This window comes from Lithobates pipiens, unplaced genomic scaffold (genome assembly GCF_037356315.1).
Source record: "Lithobates pipiens isolate NorthernLeopardFrog02 unplaced genomic scaffold, aLitPip1_a1.2 Scaffold_10, whole genome shotgun sequence".
Lineage (NCBI taxonomy): Eukaryota > Metazoa > Chordata > Amphibia > Anura > Ranidae > Lithobates > Lithobates pipiens.
Window position 1 is genome coordinate 232,940,366 of NW_027507686.1, and position 20,019 is coordinate 232,960,384.

At 43.4% G+C, this 20,019-nt stretch overlaps 1 protein-coding gene across 1 annotated transcript in view; it reads left to right on the forward strand.

Annotated features, from left to right (window-relative positions):
• Positions 1–994: 994 nt before the first annotated feature.
• PRR5L (proline rich 5 like) overlaps positions 995–20,019 on the forward strand; it is a 113,516-nt gene continuing 94,491 nt past the window's right edge. Inside the window, exon 1 of the mRNA XM_077463072.1 lies at positions 995–1,170. The gene's annotated coding sequence lies outside the window, so the exon portion shown is untranslated. The remainder of the gene's footprint in view (positions 1,171–20,019) is intronic.

Genomic DNA, 20,019 nt, shown 5'->3' on the forward strand with positions numbered 1-20,019 from the left:
CCCCTGTGCCCTTTTCCTTCCCCAGTGTCCACCTTGTGCTCTCCCCCCCCAGTGTCCCCCTGTGTGCTTCCGCCCCCCACAGTGTCCCCCTGTGTGCTCCCCCCCTCCCCAGTGACCCCCTGTGTGCTCTCCCCCCAGTGTCTCCCTGTGTGCTCCCTCCCTAGTTGTCCCCCTGTGTGCTCTTCCCCCCTACAGTTTCCTGCTGTGTTCTCTCCCACCCTCGTGCCCCCCTGTGCCCTCTCCCACCCCCACACTATACGAAAAAAAAAATGGGGCGAACCCAATTTTGAAAAACGAATGTTCGGCCGCGAGCGCAAACGATGGTGCCAACATGTAACGACCGATAAATTGTTCAGTGGACATAAATAAATACATTTTATATTTTTTTACATATACCAGACAGGTCGGACGGGAAACGCATTAACCTTTCAATTTATCGTTCGTTCGATCGTTCGAAAATTTCCAAACTTGTCCTTCGTTTTTTTGGCTCAAGAACGTCCAAAGGATTATCGTTTTTGTGCCCGTTAACTGCCCAAAAAAAACGAAAGACCGAATTTCGGACAGCGTATGGCCATCATTAGACTGGGATGCCATTAAAGTTCATGCGTGTGTAAAGGCAGGCGTCCCAATACTTTTGGTAATATAGTGTATATCTGACACCTTATCTGTAATCACCAGTAAATTTGTCTGATATCATATCTATCATATCATATCATATCATTTCATATCATATATGTCATTACAGCAGTTGTCTCCTTGTGCACTGCAGGCGTCCCCTTACCGGACAGAGGGGGGCAGAGGTGGTGCCCCCTGGCCCAATGCAGGATGCCAGCAATAACATACTTGTGATGTAACAAAAAAAAAAAATGTCAGAGTATGTAAACTTCCTGAGAGAGCCACAAAGTGAGCAGATGAGAGAGGCAGGGAGGAGTGAGTGAGGGAGTTAATACACACAGGCAAGGGGGGGTGGAGAGCATAGTCTCAGGGGTGGAGGAACATCAGACAAGCAAAAGAGCTGGGCTCTCCTAAGTGTCACATTCCTGCAGGAGGCTGATGAACAGTCTAGAGCCCCTTGGGCTGCCTAATCCAGCTGCATCTGCTCAGGGAGAGGGCACCAGGGGCCACTGCATCTGCTCAGGGAGAGGGCACCAGGGGCCACTGCATCTATAGGTGAGTGCTGAGCAGCAACCATATACCATAGCGTCTCCACCAGTGTGACATATATCCTGGGGATGGTGGTGATGCTGATGTTGGGTTCAGGGGGCACTTTTGTTTCTTAAAATACAATCATTGTAACAATATTTGTTGTTAGTTGTTTACAATCATAAAGCATTGTATGGGAAGTATTTACACATGACTGGTAACAAATGTAGCTGGAGAGGTAAGGCGACCCACAAGGGGGGTATTACTTTTCATGAAGGTGCACATACTTTCTATGACATGCGGCATGCTTGGACCTTGAAGAAGGGGGGGGCACCCACCGAAAGCATGTCCTGAAAATGTATCATGGACTGTACTTGATGATTTTTCTTTTGTTTTGTTTTGTTGCAAGTGTACAATGCAACATACTACTGCAAATCAATCTGATACATTAACTAGAAGGAAAGATGTGACTGTATAGATATAGAAGCTCCATGTATTATTAGAATGGATTATGTGCTATAATATAATGCTCTTTGCTACAGCTGCTGCTACTGTATAGTTAGGAAGCATCCCCAGTTTTCCAGGATTTGTCCTCGATTTTTAATTTGACTTAATATGATGCATATATATATATATATATATATATATATATATATATATATATATATATATATATATATATATATATATATATATATATATATATATATATATATATAAAAAATAATATTTTTTTTCAAATATATAAAGAGAACCGGTCATGCTTCAGCATCACTTGAGTACACAGCAGACTAGGCATTTTGCATTCTATGGGGTGGGAAGATCTAGACTGGTTCTCTCTACTAAAGATATATATATTGTGAGCATCATGATAAATATATAAATAAAAACTAAAATTGCTTATTTGCATCAGTTTAGTGTGTATATGTGTGTGTGTGTGTGTATATATATAAAATATCTATAAAAAATTTAATATACAAAGAGTGTGTGTGTACACACACACACACACACACACACGTGCTCTTTATATATAAAAAAAAAAAAAAAAAAATATATATATATATATATATATATATATATATATATATATATATATATATATATATATATATATATACACTAAACTGGTGCAAATATCATGATGCTCACTATATATATATATATATATATATATATATATATATATATATATATATACATTTTAATATTATTATTATTTTTTTTTTTAAATATAAAGAGAACCGGTCATGCTTCAGCATCACTTGAGTACACAGCAGACACTAGGGGTTGTGCATTCTATGGGTTGGGAAGATCTAGACTGGTTCTCTTTACTGAAGATCTGACCTTGTTTTCGAACCCCCCCCCCCACACACTGAATGCAGCTTTGAAATCGCACTAGTTACGCACGATTTCAAAGCCTGCAAGACGGTGCAATTTCAACCGCAGCTTTCTGGCATCTGTACGATTTCATGCTGAGATGTCAATGCAAGTCGCACATGGAATTTCCAAAAATAGTGCAGTAACAATTTTTTAAATTGTGCTGATTCAAATCCAGTACCGTAAAAGACGGCGCCAATTTTGGAACCGCACTGCAATAGGATTGTATGGTAGTTTACCTGTGTGATCCGGTGTGGGCGAATTAACTATGCTTACTTCATATGTTTGGGGTGTCATTAAGATTGCACTGACACCCACTGCAGATTACAAGGGCAGTGCGATTTGAATGCGGTGTGGGAAATGCACATGGATTGCAGCGCTTGCATGTATTTATATAGCACTGACAATTTACACAGCACTTAACATATACAGTATATTGTATGTTCACATCAGTCCTGTCTTCAAGGAGCTTACAGCTAAGGCCTCTAACTATATACAAATATATAAAGAGAACCGGTCATGGTTTCAGCTTTGCTTGAGTACACAGCAGGCTGGAAGTGCATTCTATGGGTTGGGGAGACCTAGGCTGGTTCTCTTTACTGAAGATCTGACTTTGTATTCTAAAGTCCCGTTCACACTGAATGTGGCTTTGAAATCATGCTACTTTAGTGCGATTTCAAAGTTGCAGGACGGTGCGATTTCATCTGCGGCTCGCTGACATTTGTGCGATTTCATGCACAGATGCCAATGCAAGTCGCACATGGAATGGACAAAAATAGCGCAGGATCTATTTTTCAAATCGCGCTACTTCAAATTACACCTATTAAGATGGTGCACAGACCCCCCCCCCGTCAGTGCAGACCCCCCCAGTGCAAATCCCCCCTCTTCCCTGCCATAGTGCCCCCCCAGCACATGCATTACATTAAACTACAAATCTCAGAACAGCATGGGACCGGCACAGCAGTGTGTCCCTCGGACTCCCACCTCACTCTCACGCAGCAGAGCGGACCGAAGCCGCCTACCCCCTCCCTGTGTAGATGTAAACAGAGAGGAAGGGGAGGCAGCTTCGGTCCACTCCACCGTGCGAGACAGCCGGCGAGGGGCGAGACATCAACCTAGGGGTAAGGATAATGCGGCGTTAGTGGTGCCTCTGCCCACAGGTGTCACTTCTCTGGCGGGTGTCACCCGGTGTGGCCCGCCCCCCCCCTTGCAACGCCACTGCAAGAGCGGCCTGTACAGATCACTCGCTGTGTTCATTCAGAAAAGGAATATTTACTGGCCCCTTCCTTCGCTCTCCATCCTGAAACATCCCCCCCCCCCCACAGGAGGCGGGAGAGGAGGGAAGCTGGCAGCACTGTAGGGGTGAGACAAAGTAGGGGAAATCGGCGCTGCACAGGGTGATTAGGGTGGGCCCAGGCACATCTGGCACACCCTGTGTGCACGCCTATGGATACAATAGAGTAAGTGTTGTCACCCTAGGACAAAAGGTTTGTTTGGCGTGCAGAACACATTCCTCTCTTCTCATCTCCTTTTTATGTAGGCGGGCAACCACTGTATTTATTCCATGCAAGATTTTCTTTTAAGAAGGCTTTCATTCTGTGCATTGTGGTAATATGGGGTTAAAATGTACTTTTACCACACATTATCACAACACACAATAATGCATATTTGGCAGTCTGGTGTAATGTGGTAGATTATTATTTATGTATTGCAGTACATCACAGAGCACAGATGAAAAATGTTTTTTTTTTGTGTGTGCGTTGGGGTCAAAATGAATGGGCTGCCGTGGCGCAATGCATGTTAGCGCTCAAAATACTGCAGATTAATTTGTGTATAGTTGCCCATCTCCGGGGCAAAAAAATAATAATGTGTTTCCATGGCCCACACTACACAGGTCAGCTGCTCATTGTTGTCTAGGGAAGAAGAGAAGGAATATATACTGTACTTACCGAATCCTCTGGTCCTCCCAGCCCAAGACCGGTCCGGTTGTGGACTGTTCCTGATGTCATCAAGCAAAGAGCAGGATCCACAGACCAGTCCACTGCTGGACCATGGGGGAGCGCTGTTTTCTGGTGGGAGAAAGGATCGGCTGAGTATAAGTCTTTCTCTCCACCCCTAGACAAAACGAGCAGTGGACTCGGATAGTGCAGGCCACAGTGGGGGATATCTTTTTTTTTTTTTTTTGCCCGGAGTTGGGCTTTAGGCTGGGTTCACACCATGCGGCTCACAGCAGGGGTCCGGTGCATCCTGGTTCACTGTTTCAGGTCCCATTTCAGCCCCGAATTTTTGTCTGACTTTGGATCTGAAATGGACCAAAAGACACACAGGGCTCCTATGCAAGTTCGCATCGGAGCCGCAGCGGAGATATGTGAACCGGCTCCATAGAGAGCCAATCAAAATCTCCTGCTATGCGAATTGGATGCGGTTCCTCTCATCCAATTCAAGTAGGTGTGAACCCAGCCTAAAAGTAACATTTCAGGAAACTTGAACATTCTCTGTGCCCAGACAGTCACTTAGGTCTTAGGGCCCCATTCACACTTTGCATAGCAGGAACTCGCGTTCCCACTCGCGATTTTGTGCATCACACATAGGGCAACTCATTCACTTAAATGGGATGCCCTATAGTGCCCTATGGTGCCCGATAGTGCGTTTGTCACCCATACGAAGCTTCTGCTTCCTGAGCGACAAGCTTCACTTGATTTTGCCACAATTGCAGCCTGATTCAGTCACATCACAACCGCGGCAAAATTGCACCGTGTTTGGGGTGCCATGTAGATGGAATGGCACCCGAATGCACGGTTTGCAGCGATTGCCATTCGATTTGTCAAAATTGCAGAGATTCCAACTGTGATTCCAAATTGCCAAGTGTAAATGGGGCCCAAGGGTATAGCAAAGAAGAATTACCCAGTGCCCTGACCCCACACCATTAGACTGGTCCTCACAGTGTCTTGTCCCCCGTGCTCCAGTAGTCTAAGGTGATGCATTGGACATGCTGCCATGGAACAGAACATAGGGGAGCGCCATCTACCGGGATTGGAGAATCAGGTAAGTAAAAGCATTTTTACTCTCCCCTAGAATAAATTAATAGTTTACCCTTGCAGTGCTGGAACAGTCCCATGGCAAAGGGACAATTTTCAGATTTAGGATTTTATATTATGGCGAATTTAAATGTAAGTGGAACTCCTTTTCATTTTAATGCCCCGTACACACGTTCCGATTATCGTAAGACCGATCGTTCACATTTTGTTGTATACAACTAAGATTGAATACAACAGTGCAAAATGTGTGTAAGACTTTTGTCGTACGATTCTGGAAAAATCTTCCGTCGTGCGTAGCTACGTATTTTAAATGATGTCAAAAACGTGTGACCCGTGTGTCCTTCTGGTTTATTTTCATGTTTCCGATCATGCGTGGTGTTCGTCTAATGACTTTTATCGGACGCATACTGTACTGACTACACGACTGTCGTACGATGGGCTGTCATCCGACCAAAGTTTTCCTGTTTGTTCCTTCGGATTTAGTTGGACGGACTGTCGTGATCGGCTGTCAAAAGCTGCGTACTAACGATCAGATTATCGAATGATCTGTCCGAAAGCGACTTTTGTGGTCCGATAATCGGAACGTGTGTACGGGGCATTAGGCTAGGGATAAAATCTTGTGTTCTGTATGTGGGTAAAACCTGTAATGATAACCTTCAGTGTGTGTGTGTGTGTGTGTGTGTGTGTGTGTGTGTGTGTGTGTGTGTGTGTGTGTGTGTGTGTGTATATATATATATATATATATATATATATATATATATATATATATATATATATCTCTATCTCTATCTCTATCTCTTTTCGTGTGGCAACACTGAAGAAATGACACTTTGCTACAATGTAAAGTAGTGAGTGTACAGCTTGTATAACAGTGTAAATTTTCTGTCCCCTCAAAATAACTCAATACAACCATTAATGTCTAAACCACTGGCAACAAAAGTGAGTACACCCCTAAGTGAAAATGTCCAAATTAGGCCCAATTAGCCATTTTCACTCTCCGTAGTCATGTAACTCGTTAGTGTTACAAAGTCTCAGGTGTGAATGGGGAGAAGGTGTGTTCAATTTTATTGTTATCGCTCTCACTCTCTCATACTGGTCACTGGAAGTTCAATATGGCACCTCATGGCAAAGAACTCTCTGAGGATCTTAAAAAAAAAAGAATTGTTGCTCTATATAAAGATGGCCTAGGCTATAAGAAGATTGCCAAGACCCTGAAAATGAGCTGCAGCATGTTGGCCAAGACCATACAGCAGTTTAACAGGACAGTTTCCAGTCAGAACAGGCCTCGCCATGGTCGACCAAAGAAGTTGAATGCACGTGCTCAGCGTCATATCCAGAGGTTGTCTTTAGGAAATAGAAGTTTTAGTGCTGTCAGCATTGCTGCAGAGGTTGAAGGGGTGGGGGTCAGCCTGTCAGTGCTCAGACCATATGCTGCACACTGCACTAAATTGGTCTGCATGACTGTTGTCCCAGAAGGAAGCCTCTTCTAAACCCGCAAACCGTTTGCTGCTGGATTACTGGAACCATGTCCTGTGGTCTGATGAGACCATGATAAACTTATTTGGTTCTGATGATGTCAGGAGTGTGTGGCCGCAACCAGGTGAGGAGTAGAAAGACGAGTGTGTCTTGCCTATAGTCAAGCATGGTGGTGGGAGTGTCATGGTCTGGGGCTGCATGAGTGCTGCCAGCACAGGGGAACTACAGTTCATTGAGGAAACCATGAATGCCAACATGTACTGACATACTGAAGCAGAGCATGATCCCCTCCCTTTGGAGACTGGGCCGCAGGGCAGTATTCCAACATAACGACCCCAAACACACATCCAAGACGACCACTGCCTTGCTAAAGAAGCTGAGCGTAAAGGCGATGGACTGGCCAAGCATGTCTCCAGACCTAAACCCTATTGAGCATCTGTGGGGCATCCTCAAACAGAAGGCAGAGGAGTGCAAGGTCTCTAACATCCACCAGCTCCGTGATGTCGTCATGGAGGAGTGGAAGAGGACTTCAGTGGCAACCTGACAACTGAACTCCATGCCCAAGAGGGTTAAGGCAGTGTTGGAAAATAATGGTGGCCACACAAAATATTGAAACTTTGGGCCCGATTTGGATATTTTCACTTAGGGGTGTACTCACTTTTGTTGCCAGCGGTTTAGACATTAATAGCTGTGTGTTGAGTTATTTTGAGAGGACAACAAATGTACACAGTTATACAAGCTGTACACTCACTACTTTACATTGTAGACAAGTGTCATTTCTTCAGTGTTGTCACATGAAAAGATAGAATAAAATATTTACAGAAATGTGAGGGGTGTACTCACTTTTGTGAGATCCTGTATGTTCTTCCCATTCACCTGCAGACCAAGCTGTTCACAGTGACAGTCAATGGAGCAAACTATAACACTAGCAGGGGTACTGTGCCAACTTTATTTTAAAATTTAAACCACTGGGAAAAACTGAGCACCTTGGACAGTGGTAGTATTTTAACTAAACTATATGCATTGCAAAGAGTTGCGCAAGATATCGCTGATCCTTATCTGCTTCTCTTCTGGAGATATTAAGCCTTGCAAGCATTCTCATCAAGTGTCTGCTAAACTGAAAGGTGTGTGTTTTTTTTTTTTTTTTTTTTCAACTTCACTATCATCACCTGATCAAGCTGAGTATTGTCTTAATTTCGCTGCAGCCTCAGCTTTTCTTTTCTTTAAAATCTATCTTGCTAAAGATTTAAGGCTGGCCATACATTATATAATGTTTTATTTTGTACAATTTTCCTTTTAGATTTACCAAAACCATCTAATATGAGGTCAAACCTAAACTCTTTCAATTTGTATGTAATTTAGGCAGGCCCTCGCACTAAATAGTTAAAAGGAAAATTGTATAATGTATGGCCAGCTTAATGCCCCATACACACTGTACGAAAATCGGCCAACAAATCGTGCGATTTTTTTATTTTTATTTTTTTTTTTATTTTTTTTTTTCTCGTCATAGCTCAGTGGTCATAACCGTTTTTTTATTTTCTCGCACTCTGTGTTGTACAAATTTTCTCATCCGATTTTGTGACATCCAGACGTAATTTACGTGTGACCCCCCATAGAGAGAGATAGAGATATATATATATATATATATATATATATATATATATATATATATATATATATATATATATATATATATATATATATATATATATATATATATATATATATATATATATATATATATATATATAAAATCTATCTATATCTATGTATATATCTATGTATAATGTTTTGTACAAAGAGGAAAGTTCTGCTTATCTTTGGATGACAATGCGATTATGATTCCGATTATTTCACTTTTTTTATTTCATTTTGATATTATTCTTCCAGGTTGTCAGCAACTTCAAACCATGTGCGGATTTTTGTATCCATGTTTTTTCATATGAATTGTGTACACATTAAAGTGGTGTTGCCACCAAAAAAAAAAAAAAAAAATTGTTTAAAATTCCTAAAAAAAAAAAAAAAATAATTGGAAAAATTTTTTTTTTACTCGCCTCTAAATGCCTGTTGCTAGGGGGTCCCTCGTAGTCTGCCTCCTTCAGTGCCCGGGCTGGTGACATCACTTCCCCCCTCGGCGCCGCACAGTCATCTGGGACCTGTCACGTGTCCCAAATGACTGTGCGGCGTATCACGGTGCGTGGCGCCGCTCGCGCATGCGCAGTGGGTGCCTGGCTGTGAAGCCACAGCCGGGTGCCCACAGTAAGAATTCCGGCGCCGCGAGCGGAGCGGGAAATGAGGGGGGGGGGGCGCTCCGTTCCCCCGCATCGCTGGACCCTGGGACAGGTAAGTGTCCGATTTATTAAAAGTCAGCAGCTGCAGTATTTGTAGCTGTTGACTTTTAAATGTATTTATTTTTATTTTTTAGGGGGCACCCCACTTTAAACGAGAATTGGTTGTGCTGTTGATGGTCTACAATTCGCTGGATCAGAATCGGGGGAGGAAAGTTGTGTACACACTAGTCGAAAATCGTACGATCGTTCCTTGGGCGAAAATTTTCGCCTCGATTTTCGACTAGTGTGTCCCCCACTTAACACTGTTGCAGGGGATGCCTGTGATTTGACTTCAAGCTCTGTGCACATTTCTGGAGAGGGGAATTGGGGGCGGCAGGTGTGATGAAATGAGGCAAAATTTGCTTTTCTTCTATAGCTTCTACAGATTGAATTACAAGTACTGTATTTATTGGCGTATAACACTCACTTTTTCACCATGAAAATTGGGTGCAAATGGCATGTGCGTGTTATACACCAATACTTAAATTTTAGTTGCCTTATTTAAAATGTAAGTTTTTTTTTTTTCCCCTGAAACTTCACCCTTAAAATGAATGTGCGTGCTATACACCGATTTAAATACGGTATATATTTTTTATATTACAAAATGCCTTTTTTTCAGTTATAAAGGTGACATAAAGTTTCAATGAAAGGGGAGCTTTCCTTTTAAAAAATTGAGTATCTGTATGTGGTCTGCAGCACAGAATTTCAGTTTATACAAAAACAGTTGAGCTTCTTCAGATTTGCTTTTGTAAAATGTCAGCATCCATGTGCTCTCCATCAGCATGACATGGCACAGGGGGAGGTCACGGCCTCAACATTTTTTAGGGCAGGGATCTTCAAACTACAGCCCTCAAGCTGTTGCGGAACTACACGTCCCATGAGGCATTGTAAAACTCTGACATTCATAGACATGACTAGGCATGATTGGAATTGTAGTTGCTGAACAACTGGAGGGCCGTAGTTTGGAGACCCCTGTTTTAGGGTGTCAGGTCCTACTATTCTTAGCGGCTCTTCCTCTGCATCTGCAGGAGATGAAAGCATCAACCGGTATTAGGTATTTCAACAGTGGGACATTTTAAAGCATTATCTGATTTTTATATTTAATTAAATGCTCCCCCCAGGGGGACCACATTGGGGATCCCACTCTTAACACTGCAGGAGGTTATGGGGAAAGACCTCTGCTGCCTGGGACCCCTGTAGAAGAAGATCTAAAAAAAAGAGAGACTTTTTTGTTATATATTTGTTAGAAACCATGAAATCAGGCTGAAACAGAAGTACAGTTAAATCACACTTGTTTAATAATAAAAGTAAAAAGAACAAACATTGCCAAAGTTCAGTAACCGGAAAGGATAGTCGGGCAAGCCAGAAGTCAGGGATCAATGTAGTGGAACAGCAAGCAGGATTTGGAGCTAGAAGGGATGTCAGCAAAGCTAGGCTTTAAATGGGAATGCAGGAGATAGTTTCTTGTGATGTTGACCAAGGCAAAGGCAGAGCTCCTCTGGACTGGACGGCTTTAGTAGGCAGAACTGAAGAGCAGGATATCAACAGCTGAGTAATTGTGAAGAGCTAGGAGCTGGCAATTAGCCGACAGCTGAGTGGCCAGCTCAGCGAAGGAAGGGCTGAACCCAGCTCTGACAATACTATACTGCAGTGGTCTCCAAACTGTGGCACCAGGGCCGGTGTTCTGTCAAAAACTGTCCACCCATCGGATAGTGTCTGGCCCGTACTGCGCAGGTGCAGCGCTTGCGCAGTACGGAGGACAAGGAGACTCTGAAAGTCTCCAAAGATGAACAGCGACCAGGTTCAAGCCCCACCATCCAAGTGGACATATGGTAACACTTAGTAAGAGGGCCCCTCGCGGGCTCGCTTCACTCGCCACACTTCGGGCACGGCCTCGCTTCGCTCTGCAATTTTTTTATTCTAACTTTATGTCCACTTGGATGGTGGGGCTTGAACCTGGACTCAGTACAGGGCGGACACTATCTGACGAGGGACAGTATTTGACACTACAGCGGATGCAGTTCTTTGCTTGCCATTATCCAGCCCTTAGGGCATTATTACTCCCACTGATGCAAAGCATTCTTCCTCTCGCTGACAACAATCATGGGGCACCATTCCTCCCACTGACGCCATCGAAGGGGCACTATTGCTCCTACTAATACCAATGATGGGACATTGATTACTTCCTCTGGCAGGCATTTTCAATTCTCACTGGCCGCAGTCCGGTCTGAAGGACAGTAAATTGGCCCTTTGCTTAGAAAGAATGGAATAAAAAAAAAATAAATAAATAAATATAAGAATAAAAAAAAAAAATTAAATTTTTTATATGTGTGTGTGTATATATATACCGTATATACTCGAGTATAAGCCGAGATTTTCAGCCTCTTTTTTGAGGCTGAAAGTGCCCCCCTCGGCTTATACTCGAGTCATCGCTGTCTGCCCGCTCGATCAGCGTGTCGAGCAGACAGACAGCGGCCATTCTATAATTCAAAAGCCGCGCCTCCGGCTCCGCCTTCGCCTGTGATAGGCGGAACACTGAATTTCCCAGCAGCCTGTGTTCCGCCTATCACGGACATCGTCTCATCCTCGTACTACGGACGAGGATGAGACGATGTCCGTGATAGGCGGAACACAGGCTGCTGGGAAATTCAGTGTTCCGCCTATCACAGGCGAAGGCGGAGGCGCGGCTTTTGAATTTTACAATGGCCGCCGAGGCGCCGACGAAGAGGGCACGGGACGGAGGCAAGGCACGGCACGGCACGGGACGGGACGGAGGCAAGGCACGACACGGGACGGAGGCAAGGCACGGCACGGGACGGAGGCAAGGAGGCAAGGCACGGGACGGAGGCTCGGGACAAAGGCTCGGGACACAGGTAGGCTGGACACACACACACACACACACACACACACACACACACACACACACGGACACACACACACAGGGATGGATGGATGGAGACACACACACACAGGGATGGATGGATACACACACACACAGGGATGGATGGAGACACACACACACAGGGATGGATGGATGGATGGAGACACACACACACAGGGATGGATGGATGGATGGACACACACACACACAGGGATGGATGGATGGATGGACACACACACACACACACAGGGATGGATGGATGGATGGACACACACACACACAGGGATGGATGGACGGACACACAGGGATGGACGGACACACAGGGATGGACGGACACACACACAGGGATGGACAGGCATGTCTCACCCTCGGCTTATACACGAGTCAATAAGTTTGCCAGTTTTTTTGGGGGTAAATTGGGGGCCTCGGCTTATATTCGGGTCGGCCTATACTCGAGTATATACGGTATATATACGATGTGGAATTGGGCAGAGACACGAGGAGAGACAATATGACCTAGGTCTCTTGAACGATTAAGCTGAGGTGGCAAGAAAAAAAAAAGAGAGAATGTAGACCCCTGTTATTCTGTATAAAATTTTTAAAGCCATGGTTGTATGCTGTACACACGCATTGGCAACATATAATTTAAGGTACCTTCGAGGAGAAAACTCTTGCTCCTTAACCCTGATCTGCCCACATCTGTGGATGGGGGTGCCAGCTGAATGGAGCTCATCCAAGCTCCCCATGTGTAAAAATGAAAAGACGAAATGCATTTCCTTGACATCATCCTGATTGAAGTTTTATTATTTGGAGCATAGAACACAGAAGATCTGCCCAGATCCTCCTCCTACTGACGCATTTCACCCAACCTAGTCTTTGGTTGTAGAGGAGTCCTCTATGACTTAGCACTGTTTGGTTGAGCATGGCAGCCGGAGGAGGGTCTGGGTGGACCCTTTTGTCTTTGGAGTGCAGCCAGATAAAAACACCAGGTACCCCCCCACCCCCCAAAAAAAAATAAAAAATTAAAGTCTAATTTGGTGAGGAGGGAGAAAGTGGAACTTTCCCTTTTTGGGTGAAGCTCTTCTTTGAAGTTAGAGACACATACAGTTACATATTGAAGATGGCAGATATCTCACAGCGGCCAGAGGGCTGTCTTCTTGTTCTTGCACTAACCCCCCCCCCCCCCCCCCCCCAAGTGCTAGGACCTTTTGCCATACTGATCTTCATCACATATTGCCTATCTATGGACAACCCCGTCATCTAGTTTTTCATATCCATAACCTTGGATATATAACCCCAATTCTGAAAAAGTTGGGACGCTATGTAAAATCTACATTAAAAACAGGTGGCAATGATTTGCAAGTCTCATAAACCCATATTTTATCCACAATGGACTATAGAAAACCTCACATGTTTAAACAGAAAATATTATATTTTAAGAAAAAAATAAGGTAATTGTGAAACTGATGGCAGCAACAAGTCTCAAAAAAGTAGATTGTTTAACCGATTTGTGGACAAGCCGTCGCAGTTATACTGCGGAAGGTTGGATTGGCTGCGTGAATCGCCGTAGCTGTAAGTCCATCCCTTCAACAGCTATAGCAGGCACGCTACTGGAGCCTATGCATGTGGCCGGAGGCCGCAATGTCGACCGGCCACCTGCGATCGCTTCACAGAGAGCTACAACGGGGATCTGTCAACGTAAACAAACAGATCCCCATTCTGTCAGGGGAGTACAGAGTGATCGTCTGTTCTTAGTGTTTAGGAACAGCGATCTCTCTGTACTCCCTGTCAGTCCACCTCCCTAGGGAACACTTAACCCCTTGATCGCCCCCTAGTGTTAACCCCTTCCCTGCCAGTGTAATTTATACAGTAATCAGTGGCCATTTTTTTTAGCTCTGATCACTGTAATAATGCCACTGGTCCCAAATAAGTGCCAAAAGTGTCTGCCGCAATGTCGCATTCCCGCTAAAAATCTGATCACCGCTATTACTAGTAAACTAAATTAATAATAAAAACACCATAAATATATCCCGTGTTTTGTAGATGCTATAACTTTTGCGCAAACCAATCAATATATGTTTATTGGGATTTTTTTTATTTTTATATTATAGCAAAAAGTAGAAAATTTTATAGTTTTTTTTTTGTTTTTGTTTATAGCGCAAAAAATAAAAACCGCAGAGATGATCAAATGCCACCAAAAGAAAGCTCTATTTGTGGGGAAAATAAGACATCCATTTTGTTTGTGTACAGCGTCGCACGACCACGCAATTGTCGGTTAAAATGGCGCCGTGCCGTATCGCAAAAAATGGCCTGGTCATTAAGGGAGTAAATCCTTCTGGGGCTGAAGTGGTTAAAAAAAATTCAGGATGTGTTTTCTATAAAAGCACAAAATACAACTAGCTATTAAAATAGAAGTATTGATGAGCCGGGAAGTACGTGCCTTTTGAGGACCAGGAATGATTTTTCACCAAATTGAACCCCAGTTAACAAGGGTTTTGGTTTTCTTCTGGTTCAAGTGCAGATTTTTAGGCTGTAATAGGTTTTTTCCTTTTTTTTTATTTTTGTCTTTTGAATTAAATGGAGGTTTGTTGTTGTTTAAATGAAGTGACAAATATATAAAGTTTGTATGTCCTTCTTATCAGGTAATGATTGATGATTCATTCAAAGTGGTTTGTATAGGTTGTTGTATTGTTTTTGTCCCAACTTGCATGTTAATCGCACAGTGATGAATATTTTGGCTCCTTCCCTCGCTATGCGCCAGAATAGGTGTCACAAATATTTACTACTTCAAAACGATGCTGATGATGAGTAACTTCACACGGGAAGCCCAAAAGAGGAACTTAGGAAAGAGAATAACAAGTAATAATTACTGTAACTAGTAATTCATTATAGTCAGTCTTATATGTGCCAGAAATGACATCTACTCTTCTGCAAACACCGCTGAGGTTGCCAAGTGTTGTGCAAAGCCATTAAAGTGAACCTGTCATTGAAGGAAGAGTCAGGAGAGACTACCTTTTACTGATCTCCTAAAAAAAAATACCAGCTGGGTTCAACATGACAGCCAGGGAACTAGCATTTTCGGAAGGGGAGGTTAGCTTTTGCCAGGCTTGCCGCGGCGGTCCACACTTACATTATAGGATGATTCTTCTTTTTAGAATCGCCTCCTTTGTTCTCCTGCGGCCCATCCCTGAGCTGCTGGCACCCCTTGCCTGTTTGTGGCCTGGCTGCTAAGAAAACACTGGTACATGTGTCCATAGGCACACACAGCACCCGACAGACTGCACTCCTCCTCCGTGCAATTTGATGGTGGCAGCAGCCTATCACTCTCAGTACCCTCCCAAAGCTCCCAACTGTCCCTGATTTTGAGTGACTGGGTCTGTCCCTGATTTTGTGGGACTGTTCCTGATTTACAACAATGTCACTCTTTCTGCTTCATTTGTCCCTCATTTTGGTCTGATCTGTATAATTGTATATAAAATGCACTATTTATCTTTCAAAAAGTGTTTCCCAGTGCTAAACAATTTCTAAATTGCTGCATTTGTAAATTTCAAAGCCAGTATAAAGGATAAATAGTGCAGAAAAATGCACTTGTGGGTTTACTAATCTTCTTCTTTTTTTTTTTTTTTTTGTATAATTCTCCTTTAAGGTGGTGTGGCGGGGGGGGGGGGGGGTCCTATCACTACATACTTTTGCTCAGGGATTTTTTTTCAGGGGGAACGCACCACAAAAATTAAAATTAAAATGGAAGTAAAAAGAAACAAATAAAGAAGGAACGACGATCCTTCTTTATTTGTTTCTTTTTACTTCCATTTTAATTTTAATTTTTGTGGTTCTTTTGCGATATCTGTATAGTCATTAATTCCATTTTTATAAAATCATGTTTCAATCATTGCTTGTATCTCATAATATATGTACCAACATATTGTTGGAATGTTTAATCAATGTGCAATATTTTTTATGAATTGTATACGTTTAAAAATATTAATATATAGTAAAATGCATGGAAACAATTGATACAAATAAAAGTCCCGCTGGCTATATATATATATATATATATATATATATATATATATATATATATATATATATATTATTCCATACAAATGACTTAGTACCACAAATGTTACTTGCTTCTGTGTTCTCTAACAGGGGCAGTGCTGGGAGGTGGGTAGGGGGAGGAACCAAGGACTGGTGCTCAGAGGTAGGTAGGGGCAAAGACAATGGGTAACTCCCAAAAGGGGGAGATCTGGCACCTATTCTCTGAGGAAAAAAAAGCCCTGCTTTTGCTAATAGGTGTCCCTGATTCCCATCTCAAAACATTGGGCGGTATGTCCTCCTCTATAACCAGGAAGATCAAGGAAGCAGTACAGATTGTGAAGGACCTGGCGACCGTGAACATGGACCTTAGGAAAGTGTTTGGAGATGAAGGGCACAGAAAGGTACTAGGCATTTTTTTTTTTTTACCTTAATGCAGAGAATGCATTCAATCTGATGTCCAGGGTTACTTTCACTTTGAATAGTGTGATTGGGTTCTAGGTGTGAAATGAGACATTCCTGTCTCACAACTGGAACAAAAAAGCGCTGGTCTGAGAGGTGCTCAGCCGTTCATAGGCAGCTTTGCATTTTATCAATGAATACAAAGCTTCCTATGATTGACAGAGGAAGTGAGGTGGGCTTATGACGTCACAATCTCTGATTCATCCAAGCAGAGGAAGCTTTGTATTCATTGCTAAAATACCAGGCTGCCTATGAATGGCTGAGCACCGCTCAGACTGATGCTGTTTCGCCAAGTGGGCGCACACGTTGAAGGTAATGGTAAGTTTGGGCCAGCCTAGAGACTGCAGGGTGTGTGGGCTGTTTTCAATCAAAGAGGCCTAGTAGTCCACTGAAATAAGGTTTACAAGGAACAAGGACTTGAGCTTGTTGGACATCTTATTCCAAAACCATGGCCATTAACATGTTGCCCCACTTTTTGGCTATATTGGCCTCCACTCTTCTAGGAAAGGCTTTCCACAAGATTTTGAGCTTGTCTGTGTGGGAATGTGTGCCCATTCAGCCAAAGGAGCAATGGTGAGGTCAGGATGAGAACATCTGGCTTGCAGTGGGTGTTCCAATGCATCCCAGAAGTGTTCAGTAGGGTTGAGATCAGGGCTCTACACAGGCTGCTTGTGTCCCCCCCCCCCCCCCCACACCAAACTCATTAACCACTTCAACCCTGGGAGATTTGGCTGCTCAATGACCAGGCCATTTTTTGCGATACGGCACTGCGTCGCTTTAACTGACAGTTGCGCGGTCATGCAACGCTGTACCAAAACAAAATTGACGTCCTTTTTTTCTCACAAATAGAGCTTTCTTTTGGTGGTATTTGATCAGCTCTGCGGTTTTTATTTTTTGCGCTAGAAACAATAGAAGAACGACGATTTTGAAACATAACATAGTATCTTTTACTTTTTGTTATAATATCCCACTTTTTTTGTCAAAAAAAAATTTTCCTCCATTTTAGGACGATACATATCCTTCTAAATATTTTTGGTAAAAAAAATCGCAATAAGCGTATATTGATTGGTTTGATTGGTTTGCGCAAAATAGGGGATCGATTTATGGCATTTTTATTATTATACATTTTTTTTATAAAATATTATTTTAATCAGGACCGCGATATTGCAGTGGACAAATTTGACACTTTTTTTTACACATTTTTGGGACCATTGACAATTATACAGCGATCAGTGCTATAAATATGCACTGATTACAGTATTAATGTCACTGGCGGGGAAGGGGTTAACACTAGGGGGCGATCAAGGGGTTATCTGTGTTCCCTTGTGTGTGTTCTAACTGTAGGGGGGATGGGACTGACTAGGGGAAGAGAGAGATCGGTGTTCATACTTAGTATGAAATACTTCATATTCCCATCGCACACGTTCCTTTCCTGGCATAAGCTCTCAAGATTTGGGTGCTGCAGCAACAACCGGCTGTATACTGGTTCAAGTCACAAAGTAGATATTTGCCAGTACACTAAGGATCGGCACAAAGTGGCGTCCGAATGGGTAGTTTATTGCATGATCACGACACAAGAAAGGTGCAACGTTTCGGAGTCACGCATGACCCCTTCGTCAGGCATGCCTGACAAAGGGGTCATGCGTGACTCCGAAATGTTGCACCTTTCTTGTGTCGTGATCATGTAATAAAGTACCCGTTCGGACACCACTTTGTGCCGATCCTGGGTGTGCTGGCAAATATCTACTTCATACTTAGTATGAAGACACGATCTGTCTCCTCTCCCCTGAGAGACCCAGGATCTGTGTGACTGTTTACACACACACAGATCTCGGTTCTCGCTCTGTCACGAGCGATCGCAGGTGCCCGGCGGTCATTGCGCCCGCTGGGCACTCGTATTGGCTCTGGGCAAACATTGCGGGCACGCACGCCCCTAGTGGCCAGAAGGCAAAGCCACTTAAGATAACATCGATTTGCCCAGCCGAGCCAACCTGCCCCCTCCAAAAATTTTGAACACCACCCGCCACTGGTCAAAATCCATTATCAAGGAATAATAGTGCTTAGAAAAAAGCAATTTTGGGTTTAACTAATCTTTTTTTTTTTATTGTATAATTCTCCTTTTAAGGGGGTGTGGCAGGGGGCGTGTCCTATGTCTACATATTTTTGCTAATGTGTCCCTCATTTCCAACTCAAAAAGTTTGGAGGTATGGCTGTACACATGTTGCAGCTGTGATGTTCTGCTTCAGCCGTGGCAGGAATTACACCCCCCCCCCCCCCACCCCCATTGCATTTGGCGGTGGGCACTACACCTTCTGAACGCAACCCATTCAATTGAATGGGGCTGTGCTATTTCGCACGATTGCGGTGCAGTAGTGCAGCATTCAATGGGTTAAAACGGGCTGTGAGGAAGCAACATATCTCCTCTGTCAAACGCCTCTAAAAAGCTATATTTGCTTTTCAAGAAGTGACAGATCTTCCAGCAAGTGTAAAGGAGCCCTAAAGTTAAACTACATTTTAAATCCTTCATCATCATCATTATAATAATTATCCTCCAGATGATAAAATTATTTAAATTTAAAGTGATCTCTGAACTGTAAAAGTCTGTGGTTTCCCCTTTTAAATGAGAAGCAGCCCACTGAGCTTTTGATGCCTTAGGCTGCAGCCTATGTGGCCGTTCCTCAATTCCAGGCGTGCCGCGCCGGTTGTGATTCTCAGCCCTAAATAATTCAGCATTTATGCCTGACAGAATTCCATCATCTGCCGGCGTTACACCACCGCCTCGGAGAAAGAGAGGATGCCTCAGTGTCTTGTCACTCTGTGTCACTCTTTCCGTGTACAGCACACGCCGCGTGTTTTCTGCTGGGATTTCCCCCATTGAAAATGTCATTCTTGCTTTCCTTATTGATGAACCAGAAACCCAAAAGCCACAATTTGTTTTTTCCTCTGGCCCTTTAGTGAAAATGATTAATAAAGGGATTTTCTATTCACGCCATAAATTCAACCAATCCCCTTGATGGGTAAATATATGAATATTTCTCCAGGGTTAAAGCTTAAAGCAGAGTTCCGCCCATATAAAAGTCAGCAGCTACAAAAAAGTGTGACTTTTCTTAATCGGACACTTGCCTGTCCCACGGTCCAGCGATGCGGGTGTACGAAGCCCCTGTCCTCTCCCCCCTCCTCTCTGCGGCGCCGACATTGTCACTGTGGGTGTCCGGCTGTGGGCACGCACTGCGCATGCGCAAGCCACTCTGCGCACTGCAACTGGCCGGGCAATCAT